The sequence below is a fragment of the Ursus americanus genome, chromosome 11, assembly GCF_024610735.1.
Source record: "Ursus americanus isolate L20-20 chromosome 11, mUrsAme1.1.p, whole genome shotgun sequence".
Classification (NCBI taxonomy): Eukaryota; Metazoa; Chordata; class Mammalia; order Carnivora; family Ursidae; genus Ursus; species Ursus americanus.
This window is the reverse complement of record NC_142137.1, coordinates 34713105-34727909: the sequence shown is the minus strand read 5'-3', so window position 1 is coordinate 34727909 and position 14805 is coordinate 34713105. Positions and strand designations below refer to the sequence as shown.

General features: G+C 38.1%; 1 protein-coding gene and 1 pseudogene across 1 annotated transcript in view; one reads left to right on the top strand and one right to left on the bottom strand.

The window, feature by feature from the left end:
• The window catches only part of LOC148109263 (uncharacterized), a 556689-nt gene that overhangs the window by 534314 nt on the left and 7570 nt on the right, over positions 1 to 14805 (bottom strand). The window lies entirely within an intron of this gene.
• Positions 6731 to 13101, top strand: LOC148109264 (large ribosomal subunit protein uL6-like; annotated as a pseudogene).

Sequence of the window (14805 nt, the reverse complement as noted above, 5' to 3'; positions counted from 1 at the left end):
CCCCCGCCCCCGCAGATTTTTTTTTCTTCCTTCTCTTTTCTTTCCTTTCTCTTTTTTTCTTTTTTCTTTCTTGGTCTGCATATATATATAGTTGAATTCAGGTAAGCGAAATGCAAGTGTATATGTCTTTTCCATACTCTAAAACACTACAATAGAAAGGGAGACAAAAGAAAATGTAATGCAATGTCATCTATCAGGAACCCTTAGAGGATGTGTCACTCTGAAATGTTGAAGATTTGCTCACTTAAATCTCTTTGTAGAAATCTTTCTGAATCGTATTGCATATCTTACTGCTTTCTTCAACAAAGTACTCTAAATATAACTTAACCTTTTCTTAAATGATGTACAATCATCATTATTTGAAAGTGAAATTCCACTCTAGTGTAGAGTCATGATGCCTGCCTGGCCTGCTGTGGTGCATAGGACTGTGTATTGCTGAACTTCCTGTGCTCTTTCTCCTTCTTCTCCTTCTTCTCCTCTTCCCTCACCCCTCCTCCCTCCTCCCCCCTCCCCCTCTCCCTCTCTTCCTCCTTCTTCTTCTTTTATGGCTGCTGTCTCCTTTCTGTTGCAAAAGGTCCAAGATTTTTTTCACCTCTGTCATTTTATTTGCCTGTGACAGGAACTCTTCCCTTTCAAATGCTGCTTTTTATATGCTTTAGCTTTGGGAAGAGGTGGAGGAAAGAAAGAAATTTCCATACTTCTAGGACCTGTTCCAGAGTGTTCCAGCTCTCAGGGAGTGGTCCAGGAGCTTTCCTATGTCAGACACTATCTATGAATAAACTCTGTAAACTTTGGCATTTTAATCTTGATGTTCCCACCTTGGCTGTACAGAGCTCTCTTTACTTCCTGACTTCCAGCCATGTTCCAAATGTCAAAAAAAAGTAAAATACACAGAAAAGAACATCTCAGAAGAGCATGGTGATGATAGGGTGAAAGCTGTTTTTTAAAGATTTGAAGCAGCAGGCTGACAAATCATGTGAAATGATTTGATTGGAAAGACCAATTCCCTCTTAAGTAATACAATTTCCAAATTCACATTTTTTAATAGATAGAAAGATCTGGAAATGTGATTTCATGGAAAATAATACCAGACTTAGAGCAAAGTTCTTGGTTCAAACTAAAGAGCTGTCATGTATTAGCTGTATAACATTAAATATGTGAATTATCTATGCTAATTTTTAGGTCCTCTACTATAAAATGGGAATAGGAATACTTGCTCTACACATATGATAATGTTGCTGTCAAGACCAAAAGTAGTAATGTTTTCAAAGTGGCTTATAAACTGTAACAGTGTTAGAAGTAAATGGTCTATCTAGCCAACACAATCTGTCATGGACAAAGTGAAGTATCTATTCACAAGTTTTCTGTGACTCAAGCCTATCATATCCTCAATGGCAGTTTCCCTAAATTCCCTGATGATACAAGCAGCTAGAGTAGTGTTTCTCAAATATTACTTGACATGAATCATGTTAACATGCATTGTGAAATGCAGATTCAGTTTTGGAGGGCTGGTGATCAATTTGGAGGTTTTCTTAACAAGTGTCTGGATGATGCAAATGCAACCCACCTGGAGGCAGTTTGCTACTGGCCCGGTAGTTAGAACTGCAAAATCCCAGGCCTCACCCAGACCTATAGAAAGAGAATCTACACATAGCAAGATGACCCAGGATTTGCATGCATCTTAAAGTTTGAGAAGCACTTTCATAGCTTATAGTAGTGATTCTTAAAGTGAGAAATGAAGATTCTCAAACCCTCCTCCACCCAGACTGCAGAGGTCTCAGAGGGAAATGAGGAACAGATTACTGGAAACTGGAAGAAAGGAGATCCTTCTTATAAAGTGGCAAAGAACTTGGCTGAATTATGTTCTAGTGTTTTGAGAGAGGTAGAACTTTTGAGCAGTGAAATTGGACGTTAGTGGAGGAGATTTCTAAGCAAAGTATTGAAGGTGCAGCTTGGGTCCTCCTTACTGCTTTAGTAAAATTCAAGAGAAGAGAAATGAAGAAGGAAGTGTTAAATGTAAAGGAACCAAAACTTGGAGATTTGAAACATTCTAAGCCTACTGATATTGCAAAAGAATAAAAAAGCTAGTTCTGAAGAGGATGCTAAGGGTATGGCTGAGCAACCACTTGATAAAGAGATCATAGATGTGGCTCATGGATTTAATTGGTCATCTCAGCAGAAACCAGGAATACAAATGAGATTATACCAACAGAGATACTGCCAGTTTGGATCAAAAGGGGCATAGAAAGTGGAACAGAATGAAGAGAGGCTATCAGACTTCTTGGATTCTATAGAAGGGAACCATAGAGCTGTTTGGCTGTAAGCATGTTTTATCCTTTGAAAAAAGAGAAAAATGGTCCTTAAGGTGATTCAGAGATCATCAGGATCACTAACTCAGTTTCAACAAGTCAGATGGCCTCTGCCTGACATGAGGATGTGACCCCTGATTAGGGTTCAGAAAATAGGGAATCAAACTGGAGAGAATTATTCTTGAGATTTAAGATCTAATAGAATTTTCCCTATGAGGTTTTGGACTTGCTTGGGATCCATCATCCTTTCCTTCTTTTTCTCCTTTTTGGAATGAGAATGTCTATCTAATGCCTGTCCCATCACCATATTTTGGAAGGACATAACTTGTCTGGTTTCACAAGTTCACAGCGAGAAAGAGGAATTTTGCCTCAGGATGAATCATACCTCACATCTCACCCATATCTGATTTAGATGATATTTAGGTGAGATTTCAGACTTTAGACTTTAGGGTTGATGCTGGAATGAGTTAAGACTTTGAGGACTGTTGGGATGGAATAAATATGTTTTGCATGTAACAAGGACATGAATTTTAGGGTACAAGGGGAAGAATGCTAGGGACTGAATTGTGTCTCCCAAATTCATTTGTTGAAGTCAGTCAATATGACTGTATTTGGAGATAGGATCTTTTAGAGGTACTTAAGATTAAATGAGGTCTTAAGAGTGGGGCCCTAATCTAATAGGATTTGTGGTCAGAGAAAGAGATCTCCCCTCCACATGTATGTGCACCAAGGAAAAACCATATAAGAACACGACAAAAATTCAACTGTCTGAAAGCTAGGAAGAGGGCCCTCAGCAGGAACTGAATCAGCCAACACCTTGATCTTGGACTTCCCAGTCTCCAGAATTATGAGAGATAGATAAATGTCTGTGTATAAGCCATCCAGTCTATGGAGTTTTTTGTCATAGCATCCTGAGCAGACTAAGAAAGCAATCACGAAGAAGGAAGATATGATGAGATGTGAAGGATGAGTAGGAATTAACTGTGTGAAAGGAATAGAGGAAGAAGAGAGTTCCAGGGGCGCCTGGGTGGCTCAGTCGTTAAGCGTCTGCCTTCGGCTCAGGGTGTGATCCCGGAGTTCTGGGATCGAGCCCCACATCAGGCTCCTCCGCTAAGAGCCTGCTTCTTCCTCTCCCACTCCCCCTGCTTGTGTTCCCTCTCTCACTGGCTGTCTCTCACTGGCTGTCGAATAAATAAAAATAAAATCTTTAAAAAAAAAAAAAGAAGAAGAGAGTTCCAGAGGGTGGGAACAGCATATGCAGAGGCCTGGAGGTAGGAAGCATCAAGGTACATTCCCAGGGACTAAAAGAAAGAGGATTTAGCTGGGCAGGCTCCCCAGGCTCCCCACATGATCAGATTTTACAGTTAGAAAAGAATGGGTTAGAGAAGGGGAAAAGTTCAGGGAGACCAAATAGGTTGGTATAGTCCCAGTGAGATATAATGGTGGCTTACGCTAGGGTGTTGATGTTGATGGTGATAAAGCTTAAGGGATATTTGGGAAGGAAAATCAGTAAAATTTAGTGGTGGATTAGATGTGGGGTGGTGAGAGAGGGATTGTCAAGCATGTACCCTGGATTTTTTACTTGTTCAACTGGACAAATGATGTTGCCATTCACTGAGCATTTAAGTTCTGTATCTATTAAGATACAACTAACATATGGAAGTTATATAAGTGAACTCTGACTATCTCAGTGCAAAGAAATGGAGAAGAAATGCTGTCATGAACTCACCAAATCAAAGGCTGCTGGATCATGAGACCCGGAAACCAGACAGGAATCAAACCAGGTCCAGAAGTCTAGGAATCAGTGGTAATAAGAAGAGTCTTTTGACAAGAATCATCTGGCCAGAATACCCCTGACATTGCAAGAATCATGCCACCATAACCAAACATGAATCCTCATCCTATCTTCATTTATGTGCTCCATTTTCAAATTTACATTCCTAGGTAGCAGTGTCTAAATCACTAAGTCGGGGCGCCTGGGTGGCACAGCAGTTAAGTGCCTGCCTTCGGCTCAGGGCGTGATCCCGGAGTTATGGGATCGAGCCCCACATCAGGCTCTTCAGCTATGAGCCTGCTTCTTCCTCTCCCGCTCCCCCTGCTTGTGTTCCCTCTCTCGCTGGCTGTCTCTATCTCTGTCAAATAAATAAATAAAATCTTTAAAAAAATAAAAAAAATAAATCACTAAGTCATATGCCTAAGGTTTGTCTTCCAAGAGCAGGGAAAGAGAGGAACTGACATCTTCAATGTTATTAGTGCGAGGTGGGGCACTTATTTTTTCCAAAACTGTATTACTAAGGACTGCCCCAATAGGAATGTGGTAAAATGTTAGAGAGTCAGAAATAAAATAAAAAACATACACAATGGTCCACACCTTTGGCAGACCAACATTCACTCATATACTTCTTCCCAAAATTACACTTCCCAAAATACTGTTCCTCCTAACATAATGTAGGTGTTACTTACGCCACAAAACACACTTCTTTTCCAAATGAAGATAATCCCGCATCTCTCATTATTCTACCCAGTTACAAGTCTATGAGTTTCAGGTAATGTCTCTTCCTCCTCTAGTTTCATTGTGATATATATTCTTTACCCTGAAAGCTAAATTCTAGGATTAACCATCATTGATAAGCCATATATACTCTAGTGTAGAGTATAGAGAAAAGAACTCTTCACCAGATCAGTGGTTTTTGGCTGAGAAATAAAATGTGATCTTAAGGGACTATTCTTCTATTTGAACTCCAAGGATTCTGTGATCAATTAGTCAATTGGCAAAGAAGCCTATAGTCACCCCCATTTCATACCTTGCTGACATTATAGTAACAGGCCCAGCATTCCCCCAGTGATGAGTGACCTATCTGGCTTCTACCATCTTAGGGACTCACTGTTCTTACTGAAATCAGGAAACCCAGTTCTATTTTAGCTTCTCCCATAGCCTCTAAAGAACAACCACTAACACCCCTTTTGTAATATGCCAGAGCTTCAATCACAGCAGATGTCTCAAAACCCTAGTAAATGGAATGTCTTCTAGAACTGCTTGAGGAATGTATTTAATGGACAGGTGATCAGGACACCAATGATAAATCCAGTATTCCAGTCTCCCAATTATTTGAATTATTTTCTCTACATTATATTAGACATTTCCAACATCTCAAGTTCATTTGTAAGTCTAGTTTAGTGTTACCCAGGCCAACTTCTTTCCATCACATTGTATCAGGAATTAGGAATCTCCTAAAACTGAACTCATATCAATAATTATATTCAGCCTAATCTAAAATTGTTTCTCCATCTTTGGTCACATACACTAAAATTCTATTATTATATATGCTCTCCAAATTACTGCCGATGTGAATTCGTAAAGTTCTCCAATATTTTGATGTCTAAGCCTTCTCTTTCCAGATTTCACTTTTATAATTGGTGTCCTGGGGCTTTCTGTGTTCTAACTCTGAATACAAGTCTGCAAATAATTCTAATTCCCTCTAGCAGCATAACCACCTCATTTAAGGGAGTAATAGTCACATGTTGATTCCATAAACTCTATGTATCCTTCTAATAAATCCCTCCCTTCTCCTTTTATTGTTGGCTGAAGGAGACCAGAAATGCTTTCTGTTATTTGCAATCAAAAGCATCTTATAAAATCAAAGAATTTAGAACCAGGAAGTAGGGTGTTACAGAAAAGCATGAGAGCCTCCTTGATGTTATAGGAAGATAATCTGGAAGTTCCTGGTATATAATGACCAAAAAGTAATTAAATTATCATCTTTGGTCACCTGCACTCAGGTACCCAATAGGGATAAAATCTGGGGGACATTGTTGCCATCACCAGTGAAGGATTTGACCAGGTCAGTGACTATGGGTAGAAGTTAGTGTTTTTAATAGCATTAGAATCTTTAAAAAAGAGATAATTAAGTTTAAATCCCTAAATGTTTGGCTTATGGTATGAACTAAAACCTGGGAACATCTGGTGACTGTTCTGGAAGTGACTGTTCTAGTTCTGACTGAAAGAATCTTTCATCTCTGGCAAAACCTCGGCCAAAATCAGACTTTCATCATGCCCAGGATGAATTCTTTTGGGGTTGTCACAGTTTAATGTCCATCTAGTTCTCACATGAAAGTAAGATTGTGAACAGGTGGTACCAAAAGAATTTGGATGAAGGCATAGGGAAAGAGCCCTCCCAAATAAGTACCCTTGTCTTCTAAAGCAATCCCTACTTTTCTGACTGGTCAGGCTTGGGAAATCATCAAAAACTGAGGTCATTCTGTAGTTCCCAGAAGCACAGAGGATCATAAACATCTTTTAGGAGGAATATTTTGGCCATAACACAAAACCACTGCAGCAAAATACCATTATTACCCTCTAAGCTTGGAATAAATGCTTGCAATAAATAAAAAAATCTTTGCCTTTCAATCAGTTACTCGAGATGCAAAGAAGCAATAGGAAAAGCCTTGATCAGGTGCTGCGAACTGGCTGCCTTGACATTGGAGAGGATGAGGACCAGGCTCTTCTAGACTCAGTAGTAGGAGGTTGAGAATCTCCCCTTCTCAGGACTGAGGAATTTCACCAAAACTGGAAAGGCAATGTTAGAAGGAGGGGAGTCTAAGAAAAGAGGTAGATGTCAATTAGAGATATGTTGAGATCAAAATGTTTTGAGACATATGAAAAAAGAAGCAGGTAACTAGATCTACAGATCTAAAACTGTAAGAGGCCTGGACCAAAAGTATTAATTTGAAAATACCTTATATATTGGGGTGCCTGAGTGGCTCGGTCAGTTAAGTGTCTGCCTTTGGCTCAGGTCATGATCTCAGGGTCCCAGTATCAAGCCCCGAGTCAGACTCCCTGCTCAGCAGAGGGCCTGCTTCTCTCTTTCCCTCTGCCCTTCCCCTCAACCCTGCTCATGCTCTCTCTCTCTCTAACTCATGTGCTCGTGTATGCACTCTCTCTCAAATAAATAAATAAAATATTAAAAAAATATATCTTGCATATGTATGTTAAATTAAGCAAGGATTCTGAATGACATGTGTTAGGAAGACAGTGAAGATTAAAAAGACAAGTGAAGTTCCAGCACCGAGCCTTAAGGACATGCCTACCTGTAAAGGTCAAGAAGAAGATGAATAAGCAAAAAACAAAAGAATTGATCAGAGATGTGGAAAACCAAGAGATTGTTGCATCACAGAAATCAAGGGAAGAATGTTTTAAAAGCAGGGAATGATAAATACTGGTGAATGCTACTGAGAGGTGAAGTCAAATGAAAATTTAAAATTATCTCAGGAATTATGATGTGGAGGACATTGGTGACCTTCCTTAGAGCTTGTTTTCATGGAGTGATGAGGCTAGAAGCCAGACTGGAGTAGGTTGAGCAATGAGTGGGAGGTGAGGAATTGTAGACAGCTGGTGTCATTAACAACTCCTTGAAGAAATGTGGCTGCAAAGAGAGAGAAGGACAGGATAGTACCTGAAGGGAGGGGGTGTTTCATTTTCTGTGGGGTATTTTGGGTCTGTTTAGTTGAAGAAACTTCATTGTGTTTAAAATCAAAAAGGAAGAATGTAGAAGGCAAGATCAAATACACACAAGAGAAAACGAATAATAAATAGTATAATGTTATGGAGAAAGTGGGAGGCTTTGAAGTCCAAAGCACAGGTGGTGGGTTAGTCTCAGCCAGGAGGAAATAGTCCCTGTGTCGTAATGAGAAGGGAGACCCTGTGCAGAAATGTATATTTTGTGTTTGAAATAGAAAAGATGAGGGAGTTCTCAAAAGTTGGCTGCTATTTTCTCTGTAAAGGAAGAATAGCATCTGCTGAGCATGAAGGTGCTCGAGTTGAGTTTTTCAGCCTCCACATTGTTGACATTTTGGACCAGACAATTCTGTATGATACAGGTCTTTCCTGTGTATTATTGTATATTGAGCAGCAGTACCCCACCCCTGTCCTGCCAGCTGTGACAGTCAAAACTGTCTTCACACATTGCCAGAGGTCCCCTAGGGGCTGGGATTGGGGGCAAAATCACCCCTGGTTGGGAATTGTTGGGCTAGAGAGAGTAGAATAAAATGGAGAAGGTCTGAAAGGGTCATGTAGGGTGGGAGAGTAAATTGACCAAATAGATGCAGAGGCTCAGAGGGCAGTCTTGAGGCCCCCTTGACGTTGGACACAGATCCTGGTGCCGTCAGTCCACCATACTGTACTTTTTCTACCAAGACCTGGCAGCTGGGGCACAGGCCCTGAAAAAGTAGATGTTTGTGTTCCCCAGGGATTGAGGCTTTTGCCAGAGAAATGTAACAAAAGGACAGAGGGACAAAAGGTTTAGGATATTGGCAAAATATTTATTGAAATTATGAATCACAGAATCTAAGCAGGTTGGGGGGCAAAGGACAAAGGAAAAAATTATCTTTTTAAAGAAGAGTGGTGTAGGGGCGCCTGGGTGGCTCAGTCGGTTAAGCGTCTGCCTTCGGCTCAGATCATAATCCCAGGGTCCTGGGATCAAGTCCCCGGACTGGGCTCCCTGCTCAGCAGGGAGCCTGCTTCTCCCTCTGCCTCTGCCCCCCACTCGTTCTCTCTCTCTCTCAAATAAATAAATAAAATTTTTTAAAAAAAAGAATGTAATTAGTTTAGGACCTAGAAATGAAGTTTTGGCCTAAGCATCTTTGAGATACACAGACACGCAGATGCACACTCACACACACAAACCACACACATATTTCAAAAACAATTTTACATCATCACTTCTTCCTGTACTAAATGAAGGAAACGAGAATAAATAATAATAACGAGTTCCATTTACTTTGTATCCCAATTTCAACACATTGTTTCTGTGTTCAGTTTCTCCTGAACTAGATCTGAAAGCTGCTGCAATTTTATATTTGCATTTCAAATTTCCAAGTCCCTTATTTGCTGCAGGTAATGCATAAAACAGGGAGGCACTTATGAAATGATAAAGGATTCTGTCTTTACTTAAGATTGGTCACCAAAATGTCTTGAAAGGCTGTTGGAGAGCAGTGCCCAGCAGTGCATCTTTAGTTTTCAGAAAGAGCAGTAACACTGAAGAAGGAAATTAATAACAAAGTCTACTTTGAGTGGTGGAAAGAACCAATAAGCCAGTTTCTTTTAACTGTAGATAGCATGTGAGGGGTAAGACAAAACAACAACAGCCAAAAAACAAAACAAAACAAAACCTGAAAACGAAACAAAACAAAAACTCACAACCCTGTTTTAAATTGAACTAAAAACTTCCAAACAAAGAGGAAAGCAAATCATAACCAAAACAGAAAAGTAGCTACATCTTTTAATCAACCAAGCAGGGTCTGGATAATTTGAATCCACGAAGAAGAGTGGAAGAGGCAGGGTAGAACAGCCAATGCTGAGAAAAGTCCTCTTCGACTAGTTCAGATAATTCCTTCCACGTGCCAAATTTCTGTAGCTTGAAAAAGAAATCGCACCTGGAATGTTTAGCTGTTTTACATTTATGTGTTTAAAATTTTTTTGCCTTCATGTGTATGTTTTTTAATGACAAGGAAGATATGAAGTATATTAAATATGATTATCTATAAGGAGGGAAGAATTGGTTTCTTTTTTCCTTCATTTTTTCCCCAAATTTTTACGAAAATATGTCTCCGTACCAAAATAAAAGTTACCACATTTTAATGATTTGGCATCAAAAGAAGGTAAAGAAATAAGTGGTCAGCATAAACAGAAAACTGTAATGACTAGAAAGAGAAAATCAATGATAAAACCTCTTCCATTTCCTATTTGTTTCCATGTTTTTAAACGAGAAAATTCAGAGCTTTAACAAAAGCATTACACATCTGCCTTCAAGGTCAAGTGGGAAAGAGAGATATTACTCACCACAAATAAAGTTTATAAAGGCAGGACAGAGGAGAAGGGAGGCAAACCAGAAAAAAAAAAAATGTTTATTTGTACTGAAAGAGAGCACAACTCGGCTGCCTTATGAGATATGCCAAACACACTGTAATTATAAGAATTTTTAAGTTTTCTTCTTTTTGTTGGTTCATGTCTCCTAAATTTTCTATAGTAAATATGGATTACATTTGTGATAAGAATATAAAATTGTAGAAATACAAAAGGCAAAATCAATTTAAGAGGGAAAAATGTAAGTTTAATGGGAGTATGAATGCTATAAGAAAGGAGAAAAATAGAAAATTTCTCAAGATATCCTGGTTTTTATTATTTCTTGAAGACATGCAGGATAATGGTTTTTATTTTAGTAGGATTAGCTGAACATAGAGGAGTCATATATAGATTCTGCTATGAATTTGATATGTCCTATTAAATATCCATAATTTCTTTACAAAATAGAATAATCAATTCTTCAAAATATTTTTCATTTAAAGATATTGGTGATGATTGGTAGGTAGATAGAATAGATACAAATTCTATCTCTCTGGTCTTCCAGTGATTATTGTATTAGAATTCTGATAGTAGGTTCTCTAAGTACTTAATAATAATTAACTAATATTAATAAATAGCACTATTATATTAATAATTAATACTATTTAATACACATAATATTTTATTGAATTTAATTAATGTAATGTAATATTGAATTAATCATAACAAATATTTAACTAACGTGACATCATAATTAATATTATTGATTATTAATAGTTGCTATAATACCTTATAGTTACAGAGCATTTTCTGATATGCATACAATATATAATTTGATCTTCACAACAACCCTTTCGATTAGGAGTCCCCATGATTTTGCAGAAGAAATTGAGGCTAAATGTTTAAATAATCCACAAAAATGAGAGCTAGTTTTAAAAATAGGTCTTCTGATTCTTAATCTAGCTCTATTGCCCCTGTATCATTTTGCTTAGTTTAAGCTGCCTACTCTGAGAAAGTTAACGTCTCCTGGAAACGTTTTGTTCACTACAGTGCTATGAGGTACAGTTAATAGTAATTTTCCACACATCAAAAAATATGAATGCTATTACTTGTCTATGTTTTACTTAATAGGAAAGAGTGTGGAGTATAGAAGTGATTCATAACTTAAAAACATTCACTTGGTTTGACTACTCAGTAGAAGTATGTATTTCTCAAGCTGAGAAATTCTAGTGTTTTCCTCTGTGGTCTTGAAAATGTTTCTTGACTTTATAAAGTATACTCTCTACTTACTACTTTTCAAGCTTAAATATTTAATAATTCTATTTAGTATGATGTCAACTTCATTTGTTTATTTATTTATTTATTTATTGCTTAAGGCATTCCATGGTTCTTGAGAAAGATTTTTTGTAAACTAGTTCTGAAAGGAAAACATTCTTTTTGTAACAGCTTTATTCAAGTATAATTCAAATATCATAAAAATCACCCATTTAGAGTGTACAACGCAATGTCTTTTAACATATTCACAGAGCCATTCAACTGAACATTTTTATCATCCCCCAAAAGAAATCTTGTACCCTTTAGTGGTGACCTTTCACTCCCCCAGGATCCCAACGCAAGACAATCACTAATTTACTTTCTGTCCCTATAGATTACCTATTCTAGACATTTCTATAAATGGAACCATAGCATATGTGGTCTTCTGCGACTGCAGTCTTTAACTTAGCATAAAGTTTTCAAGGTTCTTCCATGTTGCAATTTGTGTCAGTATTTCATTCCTTTTTATTGCTAAATCATATTTCATTGTATGGATATACCATATTTTATCAGTTGATAGACATTTATGTTGTTTCCACCCTTGGCTATTATAAATAATGCTGCTATATATTATGAATAGTGCTATTATGAACAGTCATGGACAGATTTTTATGTACAGATATTTTCATTTCTCTTGGGTATGTACTTAGCCTGGAATTGCTGGTTCGTTTGGTAACTCTATATTTACCCTTTTAAAAAACTGCCAGGCTATTTTCCAAAGCAGCTGCACCATTTTACATTCCCACCAGCCGTGTGTGTAAATTTAAAACACTTTTTCAAGGAGAGGGAAATGATGATGCTACATACACTTAATAAAATGTACTTAATGGAACATTATATATAGCCTATTAGTTAATTGAAAAATTTCACAAATTTACATTTCCTAACTTTCTTCTTACAGTAATTTATTCTACCTTATTAATATCTATGGAATAAAAGAAATCAGCTCTAGGATTACTTAAGTAAACTAAATTCCTGATAATGGCTACTTACTTTTGAAAATATTGAAATTAAATTCTTGATAGAGATATATGTGGATTTCAATATTAAGAATATAAAATAGGCTCTCTTTGTCACATCTACTGTGAGAATAAAGACCATTCTCAGCAATTAGACTGTTGACATTCCAGAAAATGTTGACGTCACTCTGAAGGGACGCACTGTTATCGTGAAAGGCCTCAGAGGAACTCTGCAAAGGGACTTCAGTCACATCAATGTAGAACTCAGTCTCCTTGGAAAGATGAAGAAGAGGCTCCAAGTTGACAAACGGTGAGAAATAGAAAAGAACTGACTACTGTTCGCACTATCTGTAGTCATATACAGAACATGGGCAAGGGTGTTACACTGGGTTTCCGTTACAAGATGAGGTTTGTGTGTGCTCACTTCCCCATCAATGTTGTTATTCAGGAGAATGGTTCTCTTGTTGAAATCCAAATTTTCTTGGGTGAAAAATACATCCACAGGGTTCGGATGAGGCCAGGTGTTGCTTGTTCAGTATCTCACGCCCAGAAAGATGAGTTAATGTTTGAAGAAAATGACATTGAACTTGAGTCAAACTCAGCTGCTTTGATTCAGCAAGCCACAACAGGTAAAAACAAGGATACCAGAAAATTCTGGGGATGGTGCCTACGTTTCTGAAAAGGAGCAGTTCAGCAGGCTGAGGAACAAGATCTAAGTTGTCCAGCTATGGAAACAGCAAGATGCCAGATGATTTTTCAGACTTATTTGTGATATTTTAAAGATGCAATAACAGCTGTATTGATTTGGGGCTTTTTCTTAAACCAATATTCTTTCCAACTATTTGGCAAGTAAACCATTCAGAAGTAAATTGTAGTGTGCCAAGAACAGTAACAGAAAGAATAGAACAGGAGTTTTTTCTAGTAAAATTTCATGGAAAAGTGGTTTCAATTTGATTTCTTCAAGGATATTAAGGGTATGTCAGCAAGAGGAATATGGTACCAGCAACAGGCCACACCATGTGGCTGTTCACCATTGGATGTAGAACTTTTGGGGGCGGTCCTGAAGGTGTCTAAGTTTACAGAGGCATGGATTTGAATATTTGTGAGGTCAGTGTGCTTGCGTCACTTGTCTGGATACCAGTAACTTTTTGTGAAAAAGGAGCTGAGGAGTGGAACAAATTGATGACTTAATAAGTTCAATTTGTGTTCAGGATAAACATGGTGGTTATGTCCAGGATCCTCTCAATCTTACTCTCTACCCTACCTCAGCCATTTATTCCCATAAGCAAGCCCTTGATGTTTTGAGAAACCGATAACCTTTCCATAATCTCCTAATTCCATGTATCACATTTTATTTATTTTTTTTAATGATTTTTTATTATATTATGTTAGTCACCATACAGTACATCCCCGGTTTCCGATGTAAGGCTCGATGATTCATTAGTTGTGTATAACACCCAGTGCACCATGCAATACGTGCCCTCCTTACTACCCATCACCGGTCTATCCCATTCCCCCACCCCCCTCCCCTCTGAGGCCCTCAGTTTGTTTCTCATAGTCCATAGTCTCTCATGTTTCATTCCCCCTTCTGATTACCCCCCCTTTCTTTATCCCTTTCTTCTCCTACCGATCTTTCTAGTTTTTATGTTCCATAGATGAGAGAAATCATATGATAGTTGTCTTTCTCTGCTTGACTTATTTCACTTAGCATTATCTCCTCCAGTGCCGTCCATGTTGTAGCAAATGTTGAGAACTCGTTCTTTCTGATAGCTGAGTAATATTCCATTGTATATATGGACCACAACTTCTTAATCCAGTCATCTGTTGAAGGGCATCTCGGCTCCTTCCACGATTTAGCTATTGTGGACATTGCTGCTATGAACATTGGGGTGCATATGGCCCTTCTCTTTACTACGTCTGTATCTTTGGGGTAAACACCCAGTAGTGCAATGGCTGGATCATAGGGTAGCTCAATTTTTAACTTTTTAAGGGACCTCCACACTATTTTCCAGAGTGGCTGTACCAACTTGCATTCCCACCAACAATGTAGGAGGGATCCCCTTTCTCCACATCCTCTCCAACAATTGTTGTTTCTTGCCTTGTCTATTTTTGCCATTCTAACTGGCGTAAGGTGGTATCTCAGTGTGGTTTTGATTTGAATTTCCTTGGTGGCTAATGATTTTGAACATTTTTTCATGTGTCTGTTAGCTATTTGTATGTCTTCAATGGAAAAGTGTCTGTTCATATCTTCTGCCCATTTTTTGATTTGTTTATTTGTTTCTCGTGTATTGAGTTTGAGAAGTTCTTTGTAGATCTTGGATACCAGTCCTTTATCTGTAGTGTCATTTGCAAATATATTCTCCCATTCCGTGGGCTGCCTCTT